Source organism: Aedes aegypti, chromosome 2 (genome assembly GCF_002204515.2).
Source record: "Aedes aegypti strain LVP_AGWG chromosome 2, AaegL5.0 Primary Assembly, whole genome shotgun sequence".
Lineage (NCBI taxonomy): Eukaryota > Metazoa > Arthropoda > Insecta > Diptera > Culicidae > Aedes > Aedes aegypti.
In genome coordinates this window covers 122,618,427-122,642,363 of record NC_035108.1, presented here as the reverse complement: position 1 = coordinate 122,642,363, position 23,937 = coordinate 122,618,427, and the positions used below count along the sequence as shown (strand labels likewise).

The following is a 23,937-nucleotide window of genomic DNA, read 5'->3' as shown; positions in this document are numbered from 1 at the left end:
ACCGAGAATACCTCTGCATCTCCACAATCACCACGGGAAGGGTGTTTATTAGTGAGGGAGGAAAAGATCTGGGAGTCACCTCTGGTCGGTGATGCGATCCATGGACATGGGGGAAATATACGACTTATATTTAAAGCTAGTTTTGTATTTTTGTCTCGAGATGTTTTTGGTTTTTGGAAACTTTAAAAAATACGTCAACATCTATAATGTCGAACAATTCAAAAGACGTTTTTATTAATGACGAAAACTGAAAATTACATGTATATATTTTAAATTATATGAAACAGGAATAATGCCGACACTTGTAGTGACGAACCATACATAGTTTGTTTGAAAATGACATATAAGTATTACTGTGCATTTTGTCTCGATATGGTTGAAGTTTTAAAAAATACGTCAACATTCACAATGTCGAACAATTCAAAAGATAATTTTCAATAATGTCAAAAAGAGAAAAATATATGTATATTGAAATTGTATAAGAAAATAGCATAATGCCGACACTTATAGTGACGAACCATACAAAGTTTGTTTTAATATTACATAAAAGTTACGCTTTCAAGAAAAAATGTGTTATCATAAGCATGAAACGAACTCACCAGTTGGTAATCCATTCTCGACTGAACACAAAACTGACACTGACAGCAAAACTTCTTGGCGTTCCGAAAACAAACCGTCTTGCTTGGGCCTTCCCAAATTCCTACCCAGCAAGACGCTCCAAAACAGGGAAAAAAAATTCTCCGGCGACGAAAACGCGCGAAATTGTGAGCAAAATCGATCGGACGACGCAAAACCGAACTGTCCTGCTTGGGCTTCACGAAGCACTACTCCTTTAGTACTGTACTGATGTAGTAGTTATAAACACATTAAATATATGAGATACTATGGTTCTGCTACATGTGTTCGAGGTACACATTTGTAAGGAATATACCACCACCAATACTTATCCATAAAAATGATTTTGAAATATGATGAACGCCATCGATAATCAATAACTTGATAAGAAAATAACTATAATTTTCCACACATCAGTTTCACTTATGATGAGTTTTTTGTATGAAAACCAAACACAAATTGCTTTACAAGCGCACTGGGGATCACAAACATAATTAATGAAGCGAATTTAAAGCTAAATAACTTTAAAATACAGAGCGGATGACAATCCACCTCCGATACGAACGAATCATCGTGAAGCGGTCTGACTGGAGTAGATTTACCTTTCCTGAATCCAAACTGATTGTTGGACAGGCCGTCCGCATCTTCCATATACGGTACTAGCCTGTTGAGGATCAACCTCTCCAGCAACTTGCCCGTCGTATCTAGTAGACAGATAGGTGTATACGTCGACGGGTAGTAGCACTAATTTCTGTTGCTTTCGTACATCCGGGAACATTCCTTGATCAATGCAGCGTTGCATCGTGGTTCTGAACGTGCCCGGATCCGCATTAACTGCCACTTTTAAGGCAACATTCGGGATACCATCGGGTCCCGGTGCCTTGTTTGACGCGAATGATTTCACCACTTCTGCCAGCTCTTCGTTCGTCACCCTTGTCACTTCTTCTTCATCTGCCGCATACGGCGCTGGGGGCCATGGGCTTGTTGAATGATGCGGGAAGAGTACATCGATTATCAATCGCAGCAACTCGGGCGACTTCTCTTGGGGCGCTATGGCACCTTTGGTCTTAGCCATTACCACTCTGTAGGCATCACCTAACGGACTCGAATTGGCACTCTGGCATAGACCACCAAAGCATGCCCATTTTCGACTTTCGATTTCCTTTTTGAGAACCAACTTTGCCTCTCTGAATGCTACACCGCGTTATTCTTTTTGTGCTTCTGTGCGTGTGCGTTGCAATCTTTGTCTAGCCCGGAAGCAGATTGCTCGAAGATTTGCTATTGATTCGCACCATCAGTACACCGGCGGCCTGTTCTCTCTAGAAGGGGCTTTTCTCGGCATGGAAGCAACATATACCGTGATATCACAGCAACTAGCTCGTCACCGTTTAGATCCTGTGTTCCGTTCACGCCTCAGGGTTTGGGTGAATACTTCGCCGTCGAAGCGCGCAGTTTTTTAACCTTGGGCTTGGGACGAGTTACATCGAATCGATTGATGATTGCTATGAGTATAACCGTCATCAACGCGCCAGTTCATGGTACCTAAAAGGTTAGAACTGCAAAACGTCACGCCAATAATCGATTCTGCACCATTGCTGCGGAAGGTGAATATTGGCTGTCTATTGTTATGTGCGATGACACCAGCTTCTCCATTATCATGCGTACAACTCGCATACCGTTCGGTATTCCTGCGAAGTATTTCCTCCATAGCTCGTTGTGGATAGAGATGACTTTGCCATACTGATGCATGAAGTCAGATATGATGGTGTTAGACATCTGTGGAGGTGAATCGTGGATTCTAACAGCGGCAGTGGAGCCATCCACGTACATTGGTATGTAATAGTGTCCCCTGATACTTGAAAAAGTGCCGTAAATGATGTTGTTTGGCTAGACGCGCGGGAAAGTCTGTGTTGTACATTTCGATATATATGCAGTTGTTAAGGTTGTGCAGCTGTATGTACCTAACATCGGCCATGTCGAGCTTGGCGACATCCCAGAGGAACTCATCCACCTGATCCGTTGAAACGCGATGCGGCATAACACTGAAGTCAAAAACAAGCGTTTTTTCGGTGCGAAGGCATCTTGTTTTGTAGCAGTGATCACGGATACTTGTACAGCAAGAGAGCTATAATAGCTTTGTGAAACCACGTCTATCGCGCACCAAAAGCGGCTGTCAACTGATTATTTTCTATGCACAAACGGTTGAGACAAGTGTGAAACAATCCTATCTTTACAAAGGACTAGCGAACTGAGTGAGCCGGTCTTTTGTTTTGAACTGGGAAATTTGATGTGCCCAAAATATATTGACTGGAGTCTAAATTATATTTATTACCCAATGGCGAAACCGAAACTTCAAGGGAGTACATTCCTCACAAAATGTATGATTACGCTCTAAAAGCCATTGTTAACCAAATGTGTATCATTTCCCTTTGTTTTTAAACCAATCTCGTTAAACGTTACTAAAGGACCTATGTTACAATCAGAGATTCTCTTCTCTTTCGGTTATAACAGCGCACTACTAATGCTTTTGGAAAGGTTTTCACTATAGATCGAAAGACAACATCCTTGGCGTAATGGAAGAGGTTAATGTGGCTCGGTTCTCGCATAACTTATGATCTCACACTAGAAGCCATAAGTAACCCAGTGTGTAATGTGTAAGATACTCCCTTTATCGTAACCTTGTAAAATAACGTGTAAATTCATTAGTTTGTTCAATAACAAACTACGCCGTTTTTGGCTTTTAGGACGAGATCATAAGTTAAGCAAGAGTTATTGATTAAAGAGAAAGAAAACCAAGGCTCTTTTCGTTTGCAAGGTTTGCTAGGTCCTTTTGAATCGTTACGCGAGAAATGTGTGGACAAAGATGAAAACTATCACCATTGTGAGATTGAGCAAGATCTTCTCTCCATCGTAGATTGTTTTTTTTTTTTTAAACAAATGGGTGGACCTAGCTAAAACTACCACCACTTGTAGATAGAGGAGAATGATCTCTTAATCGTAGCATCGTTATGAACATGTGAATTTTTTTGGTTATTTTCTCATTGTTACTGATTTGTCAGATAGGCCCTTATCGCGAATCACTCTCGAATTCAAGCATGATTTTTCAAATCGGCGTATCTAACACTCGGATGGTTTCGAGAAAAATGCGATGCAAAATATTGTAAAGCATTTTAAATCCTGTTTAAAATGTTTTGCATTTTTTCTATTGCGATGTCTACTATAAGTTGAAAAAAAGAACACTGTTTCTAACCACTATTAAACAAATCCGATTTGTTTTGAATTTAATTGAAAAACAGGTAAAATTAGAGAATAAACCCTTTTGCTTTGTGCTGCTCACATACACCATGGATGATTCGTCGATACCATACCTTGATTGATACATACACCTTGCTTGATGCGTCGGTTTGACAGTTCGTTTTGCAGATCCGTCACGTCATATACACCAGTATTGTTTTGAAGTTGCACATACACCGGTTTGCAAATTCCCATAAAACTTATTAAACTTAGTCAATTCGTCAGTTTCAACTTTCAACGACAACGAATATTAGTTTCCGAATGTTTCCAATTTCAACTCGACTAAGAGGAGCTCCGGACGGAGTCGTAAATAACAAAAGCAGGAGGAGAAAAGTTCTTGTGCGAAATTTGGTGAGACATATTGTCTTAAACCGAATACTGATGATGTTCCACATCAGTTTGCCGACCCGTCAGCTCGCTCAACTGTGGAAATCCAATTCCCTCGATTTCCAACATGTTTAGTGATTTGGAAACAGTATGACGTATCTGGTGTTCGAAATTTTATGTTTTGATTCTACATATAGGTCGCTTTACTATGAGCATATGTACGGTGTATGTGCTAGCATGAAAAATGTTGACAGTTGAGTCGCTTTGCAAACGAAGGGTGTATGTAGCCAAATTAAAAACACTGAGTAAAGTGCACATAGGGCATAATTTTAATTTATTTCTAAAAATCAAAAAATGGATGTAGGAATACTTTTATAGACACAATAGGTAGATTATGCGTTTGTCAAGCCCATGCAAAGCAAATCTCGATTTGTTTATTTTTGCAGATACGTCGGATTGAAAAGTTTGGCTTGAATTATTCGTTTGCTTTGTAACTGGGAGGGAGGCACCGATACTACACAATGAGAATATATACCGAGGTGAGGAAGACGACATTTAGTGTGCGTGACATCCGTGTACGGTGCAAAATGCTTTACAACTACAAGCAAGCGAGCTCCCATAAGAGGCCGGGTAAATTAGTGACGTAGTTATTTTTGTTTACGTTTTTTTCTCTTTACTAATACGTAGCCATTGCTTCTTCTTCCACACCTTAGTATATATCTCATTGGATACTACACACAAAATTGGATACAATTGTTTTCCAAATTGCAAGATAACTCCAGTTTGTCAACGACCATCAAGGCAGGCTTAGTGGAAATCGCTAGTTTTCATTTGTTGTGTACCTTCGATCTTTCTGGACAAACATTGAAAAAGGGCCACAGTTTTCTATGCGATTAATTTTCAGTTTAAATGAAAATATTAAAAAGAGCCTCATTACGTACATTACATTCAATTAAAATAAACGGTGCTCTCGTGACGTTACTTTTGAATGTGCATGAATTGATTCTAATTCGATTTTTGCTACTTTTGATGGAATGCAAAAATATTCTTAGGCTAATTACACGCTTTTGTCATGTTTGTCCATTGTTTAAGATCCGGGCTCACAGTGACAGTTCGTGACAACAAAATCTCGGCTCACTGTGACGTAGAGAAATTTTGTATTGGTTTCTCCCTCCCAGCTTTGTAACAACACGCTACACCTGGGAGGGAGGCACCGATACTACACACGAAATAAGACACAAAGTTATTTCGAACTGCAAGAAAACTCCAGCTTGCCAACGACAATCAAGGCAGACTTGATGAAAATTGCTAGTTTTCTTTTATTGTGTTCCTTCGATCGTTCTGGACAAGCATGGAAAAAGGGCTTAAGTTTTCTATGCATTTCATTTTCGTTTTTATTAAAAAAAATAAAATGGTGCGTATTTGAATACTTTATATTCAATCAGAATAAGGTGCTATTGTGACATTACTTTTGAATAAGCATAAGCAGCTTTTCAATCGATTTTTTGTCACATTTGAAAAAATGCAAAAATATGTTTTAGTCGATCAATCGCTTTTAAATAAAATAAATAATGGTCCAATGCACGAGTTCACTATTTGACGTTTGAGCGGTGCCGTGTTATTCACGTGACCATGGAAACGAGTGAATGCGGCACCGCTCAAACGTCAGATTAGTGAACTCGTGCATCGGTCTATTCATTTACATTTACATTCATTCATAAACAATAATTAGACTGAATAATCATTATTTATAATTCAACTGGCAACACTGCAAAACTGTTTGAAAACAAAAATTACCAAAAAAGATACTCACACAGCAAACTGCATCCTCTTCTCACCGAGAGCCGCTCTCTTTCTCACGAAGTGAGAAACACGAATGCGAAATGCTCTCCCACTATTTTCATTCACCCACACACTGGGACTGGCACGAATCGATGTCTTTTCACCTTCACTTGCGTCGTTTCACCTCTTCGTTCTCACATTGCATCCATCGACGACGAATCAAACGACTCACAGCGGGGCGAAGAGCAACAACAACAAAAAGCAGAAGAAAACAAATTCCACACCTTGTTTTTGCAAATTTTCACCTTTTCCACATTCAATTGCACCGAAAAATATCACAATCGCACAGATTGGGCACCGGGCCACTATTAGCGACACTTTTTCACCGGTTCTAAGGCACTTTTCACTAGAAAATAACACGAATTTGAAGCTAGCGGTCACCCAACGTCAAACACGTCGAAAAGAGAACGGTTTTCTGTGTCTCTGACTCAACATTCATCCAATCAAAGGAACATGAATCTCCGAATCTCACTGGGCCAGGGTGGTGTGAGTGAGTTTTTCACTTGTTGCATGCAGGTAAAATCAAATTAAAGTGCTCACACTCGTTTAGATTTGTACTGAGAACCTGAGTTAGTTTGGTTGGAAGTTTGGAACATATTTTGTTTTATATTTCTCGATTACTTTTTCAAATCGACGTAAGTAACTTTTATACGGTTTTGAGAAAATTAATAAGGAAAAATTACAATCTATCTTCTAAAACTGTTTTAAAATGAATCACCTTTTTAACATTTTTTTTGCCGTGTACTTCGCTCAAATTTTGCATACACCCAGCTCACGTTCAAAAACTAGGTAGTTTCTATTATTTCCCACAAAAATAATTATAAGAAAATGATAAGCCGTTTCATTCAGTTACTTTCGACGTTTTTCTACCAGTGTAAAATCGGCTCAAGTAGTGTTTTGTTTTGATTCGTGGTTAAGTCACTTTGTCTCTCCATACAGCGGGGCGGCGAAAGTAGTGGTTAGGTTGCGAAAGTTGAAAATCTTACTTTCGTCGTTTTGTAAATCCGGAAATTAAACGTTCTAAAAGTGAAAAGTTGAGTTGGTACAGAGCGGTACGTGTAGAATTCCGCCTGATTAACACGTAGGATCGATAAAGTAAGTTTGTATACTTTTTTGACTTGAGTCTGTATGAATAAGTTTTCGAGATTTGACTGCAAGAGAGGATGAGATTGTACACAAGGTGAACAAAATAAAATGATTTTCTGCAAATTTTATGAAAAAAGCAAACAAATAACAAGTAACTTTCAAACTAATGAGACTAACTTGGTTTTAGAGTGGAAATCTTTTTGGGTGCAGATACCATTCAGTTGCGTACAAGATTTAAATCGGTGATGTTGTATGCTATATTCGGACAGAGCATAAACTCAGGCGTGCCAAAAAACATGTATAATAATGGAGTGCCAAGACCTGGCCAAGACTAACTCGATTTCAGAGTAGAAAATTTCATTTAATGTTTAAGGGTGCAAACTGCAATAAAATATAGTTGCGCACAAGATTTAGATCGGTGCAGTTGTATGCAATATTTAGCATACACTCAGGCGTGTCAAAAAATGTATTTGTGCATGCACTGAAAAGAATTAATATTGAAACCTTAAGCTAGGGACCGTTCAAATATTACGTAACGCAACAAGGGGAGGGAGGGGGTCTTACATAGTGTTATGGTCCATGGAAAAAAAATAAAATTTCCCATACAAAAGCTGTTACGTGGGGGTGGGAGGGGGACTAAAATTGATAAATTCTGCGTTACGTAATATTTGAATGAACCCCTAGGGGCTCAATCATTTATTTCATAACGCTGAAAATGACCATTTTTGACACCCACCCACCCCTTCGTAACGCTTTTTGTATGAATATTCTACAAATTTTGTATGAGCCGTAACATCGTGAGGACACCCACCCACCCCCTTCTGCGTTATGAAATTTGTGAATAATCCCTAGGTATGGGTTCATTCATTTATTTCATAACGCCGAAAATGGCCAATTTTGACACCCACCCACCCGCTCGTAACGCTTTTTGTATGAATATTCATACAAAAAGCGTTACGAGGAAGTGGGTGGGAGTTAAAATTAGCCATTTTTGGCGTTATGAAATAAATGAATAAACCCTATGCTGTTCACCTCAAGAAAAGTAAAAATTTCTGCGGAAAGAAATGGTCAAGTGAGCCCAAGAGTGAGCCCCGTTTGAATTCTGGACAAACATTTCAAAAGGGCCCATCGACATTGGTAAACATTGGCTTTACAAGACACTGTTGAGCCCAATTCAACTCGATCACGCTCACCAATACCCCTATCAGGAAGAGCTAACACTAATTTGCGTGGGCGGGCCAAAAAGGGCTCAACAGCAACGTTTCTGAAAAAAGGCTCAAGACCTCTTGGGCCCTTTTCAAATGTTTGTCCAGAATTGACATTTCTTTTCAACTGCGTACTGCGATCAGAGCAAAATGCTTCTCTTGAGCATTTCTTGCAAGAAATTTCCCACACATCGAGATAGGCGATTACTTTTCTGTTGAAGTGCATACTTCGCTTTAGGGTGTTTTATGTATTTTGGACAGAGCGTTACGTTTATATATTTTGGCCACCTCCATTTGATTTTGCCGTAAGTGGCCAAATTATATACGCGTAACGGTCTGTCCAAAATACTTTGATCACCCTATCACCCAGAGAAGTGATTAATTATTATTTGTCATTTTATGACACTCGGTGAATCCTTTTTACCAAAGTTAAATATTTTGACCCGGAAAGTGCGATGTTGGCAATTTAATCAGCAAATTTGACTAATAATTCCAAAAATGGATGTTTTCGAGAAAATTGATTACGCCTTCACCATTGACTGTTTAACGAGAAACTTGCGACGATCGACGCGCCACCATAATTCATATAACGGAGGGTATTAGAACTAACTTGGAGGTGATGATTTCGCAATTTGGAGGTTAAAATCACCTCCAAACACTAGCGATTTTGCGGTGGGATGTTGACGTTTGATCACGAATTGTTTGATCGGATTTTTTCTATCTTTGGGGTGTCTAGTTAGACGGCTGAAACCGGTCCATCTCGCCAGGTCGGAATTTTGAATGGTTTAGTTTTTAGTTGGGGTGACAGCCGCCAGTACCTCCCTTGGATTTGGCAGCTCGTTCAAATAAATACCGATTTAAGGCCGGTTTGCTACTGACAAGAAAAGGAATTGCCTATCTCGATGCGTGGAAAATTTCTCCCAAGAAATGGTCAAGAAATTCACTTTTTTTTTCTGATCGCAGTACGCAGTTGAGAAGAAATGTCACTTCAAAGGGGGCTCTCTGTAGGAAATTTCTTGACCCTTTCAGTCAAGGAATTTCTTTACTTTTCTTGAGCGAAACAGCATACTTAGCTTTAAGCTAAGTATGCTGTTTCGCTCAAGAAAAGTAAAGAAATTTCTTGACTGAAAGGGTCAAGAAATTTCCTACAGAGAGCCCCCTTTGAAGTGACATTTCTTCTCAACTGCGTACTGCGATCAGAAAAAAGTGATTTTCTTGACCATTTCTTGGGAGAAATTTTCCACGCATCGAGATAGGCGATTCCTTTTCTTGTCAGTAGCAAACCGGCCTTTAAGCACGAAAGACACTCGTTTTCGAATGCGACATTTCTCGATTACTTTTTCAAATCGACGAAAGTAACTTCCATACGGTTCTGAGAATAATAATTAAGAAGAATATCAACCTTTCTTCTAAAAAGGTTTTCAAATGAATCCCCTGTTTTTTTTTTGCCATTTTTTGCCACTTGTATGTTGCATGCAATCAGCTTGCGTAAAAAATACTAAGTAGCTTCTACCATTTCCCACAAAAATTGTATGACAAAATGATATGCCGTTTCATTCAGTTACTTACGACGTTTTTGTACCAGTGTAAAATCGACTCAAGTAGTGTTTTGTTTTGATTCGTGGTTAAGTCACTTTGTTCCTCCATACAACGGAGCGGTGAAAGTCATGATTAGGTTGCGAAAATTGTGAAAATTATTTACTTACTCCGTTTTGTAAATCCTGAAAATGAACGTTCTAATAGTAAAAAATCGAGTTGGTTTAGAGCGGAACGTGTAGAATTTTGTCTGCAAAACACGTAGGGTTGATAAACTGGTTTACTTTTCTGACCTGAGTCTGTTTGAATACGAATGAACGTCTCGTAAAACGGACTATTCTGATGTAAAGTGCGTAAAAATTTACAGGCTAATATTTTCGAAGCTAAACGATCACTTCGACATCTGGTGACTAGTAGGAGAACCGTCAAAAAAGAGGTTGAGTTGATAACACACCGTGTGTAGCATAGAAAGGTGCATACAATTTGCACTTTTTCTCGGAATACCCAAGTAATCACAAGCATTATAACATTGCACGTATTCTACTGCATATCAACACCATTGATGCAACATTGCTTTTATTCAACAAATTTCAAGAGCTGTCAAGCAATAAAGCATTAACCCTACATTACAAATGTATCAATGCACTAACATCACTTTATAAATTGTACTGCTGCATTAATATTACTTTATAAATTGCTTCATTGCTTTATCGTCCTTTTTGCATTAATTCAACTGTAAAAGTGCCCTTTTCCACTTTTAAACTACTTTAATGGTAGGCTTACGGCAATGCAGCTGCATTATATATGCAATTATATAATGCTCCATGATTACTTGGGTAGGTTATAAATTTCTGGATTCGTTGTTAGTTGTTAAATTTGTTGTGAAATCTGGCGTATCGCAAGAGTAAAGGGTCAAAATTATTAGGCCAATGGAAAAAGTTCAATAATTAGTTTATTTTTTTTTTTGGGTTGAACGTAAACAAACATTTTCAGTGACATTTCTCTCCTTCTTCCCAAGCGACCTCTATGATAGTGGCGCATTATATTTACCTATAGAAAAACATATTTTGCTTAATTTATTTACAATATATGAATTCATAGGCCAGGAGAGAGTTGTGTTTGATCCTTCAACTTTGACGCTTGCTCCTGCGGGGGCCGGTGATGAGGGCAGGAGCAAACATGTCGCGCGTCGGTCAAGTGAAAGTAAGAAAGTGGCGTGATCGCTTAGTTTTGTTTGATCCTTCAACCATGACGCTTGCTCCTGCGGGGGCCGGTGATGAAGGCAGGATCAAACATGTCGCGCATCGGTCGAGTAAAGTGAAAAAGTGCCGCGTTCGATTAATTCTTTTTGATCTTTCGACGTTGACGCTTGCTCCGGGGCAGTGCGTCATGAAAGCCCAAGCAGTCGTCAGTTGTTTTTTCTCTCGGGTCGCGCGCCTATTTTCTCTGAGTGCTTTTATATAGCCGAGCAAACGAGTGAAGCTGAAAGTGGATTGTTGCTGCTCAAGGATGACGGATCAATTGGCGAGCTCGTTTCATGCTACTATTTCTAATCTATAAAATATGTATGACTGCACCTTTTATCGCTACAACGGTGAGACGTTAATATGATTTTTCAACAAGCTTTGAAAGGTTCGTCACTGTGAGTGTCGACATAAACTCTGATTCATAAATTATTTATGGCTAATTTTTTACAAAACTGCTTGTTTTACCTTTATTTTTGTAATTAAAAAAAAACTTTGAATGGTTCAACACTACAAGTGTAGACTTGCGAAAAATTCACTTTATTCAACAAAATTTGAAAGGTTCGTCACCTTAAGTGTCGGCATCATTTTTCTCTACATAGATATTGATCATATCAAATGAAAATATTATATTTACATATAAGCATGTTTATATCTCACAAATAATTATTTATCATGGTCTAATCGCTTATCAAAGTGAATCCTGTGACCCAACGATCCTCCCCATTAATGAACATCCCTCCCAGTAACCTTTGTGGAGATGCAGAGGCAAACACGGTCTCCAAATAGCAAAGGTTACACACTATCATTCCTTTTCCCAATCCCACCTGACTGCAAGGGTTGATTCTTTGTGCATTTTCACTGACTTCGGTCAATAACGGAATAGCAACCATTGATATGTGTAGTCAGTCTAAGCTAAGCTAAGCTAAGCTAATATATGAATTCATAGGCCAGGAGAAGTGGATCGCCTTGTCATTCATTTACTTGTAAATTTTCATACCAATTCTACTTTTGTCTGCTATAAATTCACTGTGTGAATAACTTTCCCTGTCTTATTCGAGACTACGAAACAAAAAGAGATTCACAAAGCACTTATGGAAAACCTTGTAAGGAACTGTCATCGTGTGCGTGAAAAAAAGCAAAAATATATATTTTTGCAATAGACCATTTCCGTCGGATCTAACCCCCCGTTTTTGTATTTTTCTTCGAAAGACAATCATTTTTAATGAATATAAACGCTTTCTGAGTTTGTTTATATGCACTCCTTATTTTCTTATAAATTTTTGAAAACATGGATACTCACCACTTTTTGAAAAATAATTCGAGATGCGGCACAGTTTGTTCAACCCTATGGGTATCAGCGTGGTGATTTTGCAACAGTTTTTCGATTCCACCCCTGCATTGGGATGCTTGTTTACATTTGCAAACGTCAATATCAGGTGCGCGCTCAAACTGACCGTGATCCCGGTCAGGACGCCCCAAACAGGAGCGCCACCGAAACTACTCAAGCAAACGTTTTTAAACCAGGTTGGAACTGGCGCAACCCGTTCTGAAGCACAGTTCCAACTCCAACCCGATTCAGGTCTTCCTTTAGGAAAATATATTTTCCTCCACAGATTCAAAATTCAAAACCACCCCCTAACAACAAATCTCTCATCCACCCAGCAGTTACGGTACCGCTAGTTCTATTAGAGGCTATTTTTTTACTATTCATGCCGACAAATGCATAAATCTATCTGTTGGTCGTTGATCCGGAAGATTTCCGCCTTGAGGCAGCAACAGCCGCGCAAGCAAATTTTAAGCGGCTATTGCTGCCTCTAGGCGGGAATCTTCCGGCATATTCAATCCCTTCAATCCTCGTCGGCACAAAGCAGAGAGATCAGGCATCTGTCGACTACAATCCTTGCGTTACAGAACCGTGTAGTGTTCGCCGGATGCGGTCATAACCGGCCGAATCGGCGAAGGTGGTTTCCGCGGTGATTACGGAGACTTCAGGAGCCGTGAAGGAAGGAGGGAGCGAAACCGCAACGGAGCCCCTTATGATGAATGAAAACATAAACAAAAATCATCTGGTCATGCCAGCTGATCGTAAATTCACCACAACGTGGTGGCAAAACCATAGGGGAAAAAGGGGTCTGCATTTTTTCGAGGTGAAACAAATTGTAGGGGACCGAGGGGTGCACTAACGTGCCGCAAGTTTTTCATTGTTTTCTTACAGTTAAAGCAAAGACAAATTAAAGACCCCCATGTCCCTTGCAGTTGCTCAAAATTTTATGGCTCATAAGGTAATCTAGAATGCCGTTCAAAGTGTACTGCGATCTGTCAAACTTGGGTACCTTTTGCACTACCGAGGGACCAAATGCAGTACTAGAAGTGGTACCCAATCTGAGCCCGAGTGTGACGGACCTGGTTAAAGGCTCCAAAACATATCGGTTCCTTAGGAAAGTTTGTTCAGTAAATTGACAGAAAGCATATAAGCCAATACAATTGTTTGACGGAAATGGTCTATTACTCATCGTAATAGGCTGTTTTTCATCACGCCAATCTGTCATGAAACGGCCTACTTCCCTGCACTGAAGTATGCAGTGCGGGAATAGTCATAACACAACTGAAACCAGTGCTGCAATGATTCATTACGCAACGCTTTCTCATTACACAACTGTTTTGAGTTGCGTAATCAATAATAACACAACTAATTTTCAGAAATTGTAAATGATGGTGAATGCAATCCGATATAATTTTTGATACCCTCAAGTAGTCTTTTAGGAAATTGCAAAAATTGTTTAACGTAAATCGTTGCAGAACTCGATTTTTACAGCACTCGTCGTAATTATCCTACTCGGCATGCCTCGTAGGATAAATTTACAACTCATTACATTCGCATTTTTCTCGAATCTTTCCGAGTGTTTAGATACGTCGTTTTGAAAAATTATGCTTGTAATTATTGATATGATTCACCCGGTGCATTTTAGCTCTTCTAGTTCACCCGACCGACAAGAACAAGATCATCATCCTTCAGCTTCAGCTAGTTTGTGGCAGACGTGGTTTGGATTCGGGTGAGATAGTTTTGTCTGTTTCGTCAAGCCAGTGAAGAATGTACTGAGAAGAAATCGTTTTATCAGTGCCCCAAGTAGCAAAACTTCTATTTTTCGCTTGTTAATCGGTCCTGAAAGTAGTATTTCCGATCGACGTGTTGCATTTTATGGAAAAAGTGGATTTTTCATCGCGGTAAAGCTAAGTGCTGATGAGGTGGACCCGGATTGTGAAGTCACTTCTCGGGTGTGTACAAAGATAGGCGTCATCGATTGTATTTTCCGGTTGTGGTTTTACTAGGTGGGTAAATTAGGATTTAGTATGTGATGAAACAAAGAATGTGAGGTGATTTGTGGAAGATTTTTACGTAGACCACAGCGTTCAATCCATAAGAGGATTTTTTCTTGTTGGAATCACAAGAAGAAGCATCTCGGCACGACAGGAAGAAGAAGGAGACCAAAATTACTCATCGCAGTCAGCCAAGAGCTAAAACACAGCGCAGTACTAGATTTACTGTTGTCAGACGTCTTTCTGAGGGGTGGGTGATGTGATCACTCAATGAACACATTCCGCAGTGTGAACAGTTTTAACAGAAACAAAATCCTACCTTTTTCTCGCACTTAATTAAGTTTCATATTACAGTAATGAACGTCAATATGCGTATATTCTTATTACAAAATGCAGTAATTATTTAATAGAGATGCTTGTAGAGATGAAATTATCAGATTTTAATTATTGAAACTTGAAATAGCCTAGCAAAACAACGGTTCCAAAACGTATGATATTTGTTTCTTTAATAGAGCTTAGTGGCGTAAGAATCAGGGTATTATGAGTAAAATTTATCCATGGTTTGAATGCTCATCTTCTTGTTTACGTTACGTCCCATCTGGGTTAAAGCCCGCTTCTTACCATGGATCAATGCACGAGTTCACTATTTGACGTTTGAGCGGTGCCGTGTTATTTACGTGATCATGGAAACTAGTGAATTCGGCACCGCTCAAACGTCAAATTCGTGAACTCGTGCATCGGTCCATAGGCCTTTTCACAAGACGTTTCAAATCAGCTGATCCGGAAGCTGTTTGACAGTTCTTCTATGGAAACGACATGCCCGTGTATACACCGCTCTTCAGCAGATTTAAACAAATGCATACACGGAGCTGTCACATGAAAAGGCCTATAGTGTCCATACTATGGACCCGTGCATGCGTTCACTCGTTGACGTTTGAGTGGTGCCGTGTTATTTATGTGACCATAGGCCAGGAGAAGAGGATGAACTTGGCATTCATTTTCCTGTCAAATCTCATACAAAATCTACTTTTTCTCTGCTGTAAATTCACGCTGGGTGAACCACTTCCCCTAGCCTATGGAAACGAGTTCGGCATCACTCAAATGTCAAATTAGTGAACACGTGCATTGGTCCATGTACCGTTAATTTGACGTTTGAGCGGTGCCATATTCATTCGTTGCCGTGGCCACATAAATAACACGGCACCGCTCAAACGTCAAATATTGAACTCGTGCATCGGTCCATGGGACCGGATATCCTGTTGGCATTATTCCTGAAATCTTCCTGGCCTTACTTCGAATATCTGCCTCTGTGGTCGAATATCTGCCTCTGTGGTCGTTGAGAAAATCCTTCTAAGATTGTACCGGAATTTTTTCGAGAATCTGGAATTTAAAAAAAAATCCTGGTTTTCCTCCGAAAATACATTGGCTCTGGAGTTCTTCCATTAGAAAATCTTAGAATTACAAGCCCTTGGGTGTTCTTAAAATGATTCACCTTCTTTTGAATTTTTTCTGGGACTTCTAAAAACTGCTGTGGAATGTTTATGGCAATTTCTTTTGGAATTGGTTACATGCATGGCTTGATTCGCTACTCACCACATAGTCACGCACATGTCTATGCACGATTTACATTTACATTCACATGCATCTAACGATTTATTTCTCGAATTCGGGAACTATTTTCGAAAAAAATATTTGGTACCGGTTCGTAATAATAATGACTATCATGCCTACCAAAAATTTTTTCGATCAATGCGTGGACACGAGACATTTGAAGTTAGCCCGCATAAACAAAAACTATATCAGTACAGTTTCCCGAAAGGTCCACAACCATTTGCAACAATATCTGAATGATTTTGGTTACAATGAAAAATAACAGTATATCCACCATACCCGAAACGTTTTTAACAATTCGACGAACGGTAAATAGGAAAATCACAATGTGGGGAATAGGCGGTTAAGTTATGTAACCATTTGAAAACGTCGATTTTCTCGAACAAAATTTCTCATCAACAGTTTTCCAAATGGTAGATATATTGTCCATTTTTCGACAAAATCAATGTAAGCCAAACAGTGTTGATACATTTGAACCATATGTTTCTAAGGGAAATAAATAACGTATGCATAATTATTGGATTACGGTTCTTTATTGTATTTTTACCCTATCCTATTCTGTTATGTAATATAATGTTTGGAGCAAGCACTAGGATGATTTCTGAGGCTTTTTCTCGAGGAATTTGAGAAGAAATTTTCGAAGAATCAGATGAATAGTTATATAAATAACCTCTTAATTTTGCACTTTTTGAAGATTCGAATTAAAATAGAAAACTAGACCCGCTACCAGCCCTGCGATGATTCAATTGCAGTTAAATATCACCTCAAGGATATTCTTTCATTATTTCTGAAACTCACGGAATATCGTCTTCCAATGCATCCATGTATTGATTGATTCCGTTAAAAGATAGCATCTAGCAACCGGAAGCAGCGCTGCAATCACTCGCAATCTTCCACTTGTCGCCCTGGGCTGTAACCGTGAATGTCTTCTGGAAATGTTTGGTAGAATTGTCCTGGAAGATGACCGTTCTCGAAACCTTGATGATGAACGTCAGCTGCGAGGGCACAACGTCCCCAATGATCGGTTGAGCGATCAGGGTGTTCATAATGTGTTCGAAGCGAGGCAGTTCCTGGAAGTACTTCTGGATGTTGCCTTCCCGTTGGCACCATTTCCGTTCCACACCAGCAAACCGTTGTTCATGTAGAGCCGGGTCATCTGATGTCGCTTCTTGGCTACTTTTTCGTTGTACAGTTTGGTGAATTCCTCCTCCATCCGGCAAGTGGTATCGATTTTAATGCGCAGTTCCTACGGGGATTGGGTTTGAACCAAACATCCAACAGATTGGCGAAAGATATGTACTTACTGGGTCTGGTGGATTGCTGTTTTGTAAACTTAATTTCAATTCGACTTTTATAAATTAATTGCAAGCCTTGAGCAGTTTTAATATTAGAATAAGAAGTAAACAATACAGCTTGACAGTTTTCCTTCGACGGCAATCCGATGGCGATTTTTTTCTGCACTCAACGCTATATTAAATGTCGCCTACAAATACCAACAAAATGTAACTATTTGTCGAACTGTTAAAATGTAGTTCAAAATTGTCAAATGCAAATGTGTGAGTGTGTTGCACAAATTTAAACAAAAACAATTTGCCGAATGGTGGCGGTATATTTCCACCATATCTTGCTTGAATCCATTCCCATATAATTTAACAATATCAGAGCAGTATCATATATTGTTACTGATAGGTATGGCCCGCATAATCATGAACCATATTGGTACTATTCCCCAAACCATCCACAACAATTTGCGACAATATCTGGACCACTACGTATAACATGCAAAATAACAATATGTCAACCGTACGGCAAACGTTTTTGACAATTTGTTGAACAGTGAATGGGAAAATAACAATGTGGGGAATGGGCGGTTAAGTTATGTAACCATATAAATATGGCGATTTTTCGGAACAAAATTTTTCATAAACAGTTTGTCAAGCGGTAGATATACCGTCCATTTTTTGACAAATTTATTATACAGCAAATAATTAAGAAACTTTAAAACCATAAACATTCAAGAAAAACGAACAATGTTTGTGTAATAGTTAGTTTTCGGTGCTTAATGATTATTTTACTGTTTTCGTTATTGTTACGTTATTGTTCTTTTGCATTTAAACCATAAAATAGAAATGATACATTTTGAGCATCTTCAGCAGAGTTACAAATCGTATGATGAATAAGATAGCTCTTATAGTTCATTCATACGATTCGTAACTTTGCTAAAGATACCTAGTTATAAGATACAAAGATTACATTAAAAAAGTGAAACAAGAAAATATCTTCAAAAAATCTTACTTTGCCAAATATAAAATCCCAGGGACTGTACTTTTAATCAACTTATTTTATTATTTCGCATTAGGGAAAGGTTCAGTTGTAATTCCACACTTCAACACTTCTCACAAATAAATTTTCAGGCGTTAAAGAAATATTTTCCGATGGGTTCCGATTTGCAAACACGTCAGCATTTTAGCTTCCGATTAACGGGAATCGTGACGGAACCGCGTAGTGCACCGTCCCGGGAAAACATTGCTTGTTTTGTTCTGTGAAGCACCCGTCTGGTTTCGGTCATTTTATCTAGTCCCAGCGTCTCAGATCCCAGCCATTTTGCTGAAAGAGCTCGGCCAGTTCGACAGCAGATCGTGTCGATTCCGTCGATGGAATCCGCATCTAAGAGAAAAACAAATGACTCACATGCTAATTTTAGATTATTCAGATTGATTACTTACCAGCGCTACTGTTGAACAAAATAATTCTGGACATTTTACACTGATTCTGTATTTTTTTGCCAAAAACAAACCAGCAAATGGATTTAACTCTTTTCACTTTTTCCATATTTAGATAGTGCAAAAACAAACACTCTAGGAAAACATCACATCAGTGATGTAGGTTTTTAAGTTTTCTTTTTTATTTCAAAATATGTTTTTACACAATTTTTAAAAAAAGAATAAAACAGCTTATTCAAAAATTTCATAACCCTGGAGGGGGTGGGTTGTGCCCTTAAGATGTTACAGCTCATACAAAATTCGAAAAATATTCATACAAAATGCGCTACGAGGTATTGGGTGGGTGTTACAAATGATTATTTTTGGCGTTATGAAATTTGTGAATAACCCAAAGAACAAAAAACTGTAATGTTTGAAGATTAAGTTGAATTTTTTTTTTCAAATTCTTTATGAAGCTTGCGCTGTTGTGAGAATTTTTCAAGAGTGGATTAAGTTTACTTATTAACCTGTTCACGAATACTATTGCGGGTAACTGTTTGCCAAACTGTAATGAAAAGGTAAAATACAGTGAAATGCTAATATGTGTAAGTGTGTTGCGCACGAATTTGTACTGCCACTATTTGAGAAATGTTTTCGGTTTCATAATATTTAACAATTTCTGAACAGTTTTATAAACTGTTACTGTTTGCTGTGAATTATGAAAACCGTTATTAATAGTCTAGAGCTTTGGAACTCATATTGTCCAACAAAAAAGTCACTGTTTGTGATACATTAACTATATCAGCTAGGAGAATCTTATTGTTTGGAAAATAAGACGAATTGTATTTTTCTATGCGGGGGGTTAATCTTACTGTTTGAAATGGTGAACAGCTTTGAAGTCCATATGGTTATACATAAAAGCAACTATTTCTGATACATTAACAGTAACCGTTACAAGATGTTTATTGTTCTTAAAGTAAGACAAACTGTATTTTGCTATGCGGGAGATGCCTTTCCAAAATGAAACGAGAAAACTTCTGCTGGTCGACTGTGCACATGAGCAAAGCAGGTAATCCATTCTTCTAAAAATTTCTCTGGGATTCTACCGGATATCTCTCCTGGAATTTCCCGATATCTTCGAGAATTGTTCTAGACTGATTTCTGGATGAATCCCAGTTGGATTTTTGAAAGAATACTAGTAGCATTCCCAAAAGAACCTCAGAGAATCAGGATAATTGCAACAGAATTTCAGATGGATATAAGATAGAGTTCTAGAAGGATTTTAAATTTTCTTACATGAAAAGCATTAACACCATCAATAGTGCTCTTCGAAGTTGGCGTAGATGGCTTCAAAAATATTTAGATAATAAATTTCCTAAATCAACTCATTGCCTAGTTTCGCTCATTATGCCCAGAATCTTGAGAAAAACGGAGTTCACTCCATCAAATCAAGTCAATTTTTACAAGTTTGCTCAAAATATCATAGTAACTGGTAAAACGATTAATAGAGAAAATACAATGAGGGTTTTCATTTTCAAGAGCACTAATCTGCAGGACAGGATATTTCCTGAATGTTGTGTCTGGAAACAGTATAAATTAACATAATACCGCAAAATGCTCTTATACTGATATTATACATGTTGCTACATATTTCAATTTTCCAGAAATTTTCGAAATGTGCATTAGAGTTCAAACGTTATCAAAGGATTTTTATCAGGAGCTTACTTACAAATATGTTCAGTTTGCTTTTCTAAGATTATACCAAAGACACATTAAAGACCTTCATGTCCTTTGAAGTTGCCCTAAATTTTATGGCTCATAAGGTAATCTAGAATGCCGTGGAAAGTATACTGCGATCTGTCAAACTTGGGTACCTTTTGCACTGCCGAGGGACCAAATGCAGTGCTAGAAGTGGTACCCAATCTGAGCCCGAGTGTGACGGACCTGATTATACTCAGAAAATTTTCCAGAAATTTGGAAAATCAGAATATTCCTCAAGAAGATCACAACATTCCTCAAATTTCTTTGCGAATCCAAAAAATGCTTGGGAGCTGAAATTTTAGGAATTTGGTTTTAAGGAATCTGCTTGATAATCCATTGACAGTTTGTGAGATTACTTGGAGATACTCATTGAAAACGCTTAGAGCATTTCTAAAGCCACGATAAACGCCAGAAAACTTATTTTCAGCGAGCTATCCAATCTCAGAATGCATTCAGTTAAAAATATTTTTATAAATTCTTCGATAAAAAATATATCGGAATCCTAAAATAAATAACCTGTAACGAAACACCATGAAAAGTTATTGAGAAACAAACCATGAAAAATTAATAAATTTTGCAAAAAGAAAAATCCATTGCCATTCCTGAAAAAAATCTCATGATCTATTCCTGAAATAATCCTAAAAAATCATAATGAACACATTAAGCGAATGTGTATTTTAAGAGGACAGGTTTTGTTATCAATTTTTAAAATTTCAAAAGCAGTTTTATAATTCAAATGTTTTCGTTGCATTCTATTCTTCATCCAAAAAACAGAGATCATATTTTCAGTGAATGAAGAAGGTCGAAAGCTTTCGTGAAATTTCTTGAAAACAATATTCTTAATGGCTGACAATCGTTCTGATATGTTGTAAAAACTAGATTTTCCATCGCCCACACATTTAAAGCTGCGAAAAAGTTTAAGTCCACTTTTAATGGACAATTGAAGCAAAACATAAACTTCTATACCGTCAAAAAGTTCAAAAAAAAAAAAATGATATCATACAGTGAAAAGTTCTGACGAAAAGTCCATCTCGCCCCATTTGTTCATTATGACCCTAATTCCTCTGTGTTTGGAGAAATAAGATGAGGAGATTCTGGGGAAAATAATAGAAAAGTTCCTGAAGCAGTTTTGGAGGAATACTTGGAAAATTCGATTAAGCATTGAAAAAGGAATTTCTGATAAATCCGTTGAATTCCTTGAAGCGATTCTCCGAGAAAGTTCTATAGTAATCGTTGGATTTTACCTGGAAAAAAGAAATAGTCAAAATTCAGGAAGAAAGAAAAAAAACATGGTGGATAATCTTGATCAGGGTTGGGAAAAAATCTGAAATTCACTCTACAGTAGCCAAACAAAGCCAATCACAGTCAGCGAAGCCAGTGAAACTCACGCCCATCGCTGCTGTAGGCAAAATGCCTTGAAAATTGCAAAACACCCTTTGCTAAGGGCAACCCAAAATTACTGTAGAAATATGTTCTATTTCCCGCTGCATTTCCCGTATTTAGAGCCTTCAATGACACTCATGATTTAGAAAATTCGTGCACCCAACAGAGGCTACTTGATGAGATTCACGTTTTTGAACTACTGTACTGGGAGAGCCACGTGATTTTCGCGAAAATTCAAGCCTACTACAAGCCTACCATTCCACTATGGGCGGTTTCCATACAGACTGGCGGCCAAAAATATTTTTTCCATCTCATATCGTATTTATGAGTTTTGTGATACAAATTTGATGTTTTATTTTCAAAAACAAGTTTTCGAGAATAACTTTTGAATAGGGCCTATAGCGAAATATTAAACTTTGTTATTTATAATGCATATAAGCCATTTATGCGATTAACGTTGTGAAAACCATTATAAATATTAAAACTTACATAGAAATGATGATTTGAATGATTTAGCGAAATTAAGTTATTTTCTGAATTAGTTTTTAGCTGTTTTCAATAGAAAATGGTTAAAAATATTATAAAAATTCAAAAAGCCTTATATTAAAAAAGTGCAAATTTGTGCAGCTAAATTCTTCACGATCCTTTAGTTTACATCTCAAAGTACCCTTGGAACTGAATTTAAGCCTGGGACAACTTGGGACAAAAAAGTACTCGATGTGTTAACTATAAACTTATTCGATTTTTTTAACCGCTTTATAAAAAAACATCATAAAATCCACTATTTTGAAGCTTTTTTTTATTGTTTTTATTGTTCGAGGAAGCCATTTTTGTAAGCTTTCAAATGGTGTGAAAACATTTTACGTAAGTATTATAGAAAAAAAGTTATATTCATTTGAGTAAACCATAGTTTTTGTTAATAAAAACAAATTTTTCTCCATAGGCTCAACTTTGGCACCTCATATCTGAGTGTGCAATGCAAATAATGCCCTAATATTTTGGGGATTTCTTAGCAGACATGTTTACAATGAAATGGCGAACAAGTATTGAAATTTGGGGCACATCACTTTTTTGATTATTGGCCACCTGATAAGCCATAGTGCATTCCCAGCATCAGTGCTAGTGTTGCGTCTTAAATACAAAAAATGTTATAATTAGAAAGTGAATTTGTTGTTGTCGTTTTGTCGTTTATGCCAGATGTGGTGAGTTCCTCGAAGGGTTCCTTCAGATCGACCAGCGCATACTTGGTTGATTCCAATCTAGCACACCAAAAATTTGTGAAATTATATCTGAGTTACTTCATTATCCGAGTAGATCATGTTTTACAATTTTTAATGTATATTTTGCGGTTTCAAAGGTTTGGTAGGTTTCAAATGAGTATGGTCATTAGGCGTCTCAGAATTTTCTGAGCTTATATGTACTCAGCTTTTTCCACTTTATTCATACGAATTAGCAAGTTTGAAAAGTAAATACTCAAGTGCTCAAGTTTTATCATATCATCTTGAACAAACGCTCAAGAAAGTTATCTGACAGGTATGTAAAATAAAATATTTTGCTCAGTTTGTTAATACGATATAAAACATATAATTCGGCTCCGTAATGCCGCAGGGCGCTTGCACCTTCTAAATAAACGAATAAGTATATTATTTTGGCTATGGCTATAGCGGTTATGTGACTAAAGGTAAAGGGAGTCTGTAGAAGATTTTTGCAAATGATGGAAATGAATAAGGTGATACCCAACAAACATTTTTGTTGAATAAGAGTTGAATAAATGACTCTCAATCGTACTTCAACTGAATAAACTAATATTCAGCTGCTAATGTTTCTTGGGTAGAAGTCGCAAGGGAGCGACAAGATTGAAATTTTATAAGGTGGTGAAAATTGAGCAAGCCATTTTACAGTCAGTAAGCATCGAAGCGTCCTGTATTATACCTAGCTTCTCTATTGGAGAAGGGTTGGCTCAAAGCTTTAAGCTTTGTTACCAACACAGGCAAAATACAGGAGGCTTCA

The 23,937-nt window shown here is 37.8% G+C and overlaps 2 protein-coding genes, 1 long non-coding RNA gene and 1 pseudogene across 4 annotated transcripts in view; 1 reads left to right on the top strand and 3 right to left on the bottom strand.

Annotated features, from left to right (window-relative positions):
• LOC5576270 (DE-cadherin) overlaps positions 1 to 6,505 on the bottom strand; it is a 53,146-nt gene extending 46,641 nt beyond the window's left edge. The window contains exon 1 of the mRNA XM_001662506.3: positions 6,050 to 6,505. The gene's annotated coding sequence lies outside the window, so the exon portion shown is untranslated. The remainder of the gene's footprint in view (positions 1 to 6,049) is intronic.
• A 7,650-nt stretch (positions 6,506 to 14,155) lies between these two features.
• LOC5578596 (F-actin-capping protein subunit alpha) overlaps positions 14,156 to 23,937 on the top strand; it is a 57,906-nt gene continuing 48,124 nt past the window's right edge. The window contains exon 1 of one of the 2 annotated variants that reach the window (XM_001656969.2): positions 14,156 to 14,482. The gene's annotated coding sequence lies outside the window, so the exon portion shown is untranslated. The remainder of the gene's footprint in view (positions 14,483 to 23,937) is intronic. The other variant, XM_021842180.1, reaches the window with a different exon arrangement.
• LOC110675134 lies at positions 16,591 to 17,796 on the bottom strand (annotated as a pseudogene).
• Positions 18,403 to 18,993, bottom strand: LOC110675979. Its single transcript, XR_002499966.1, has 2 exons — positions 18,808 to 18,993; positions 18,403 to 18,748 (listed from the first exon to the last, which is right to left on the bottom strand). It is a non-coding gene; the product is annotated as an uncharacterized LOC110675979 (long non-coding RNA).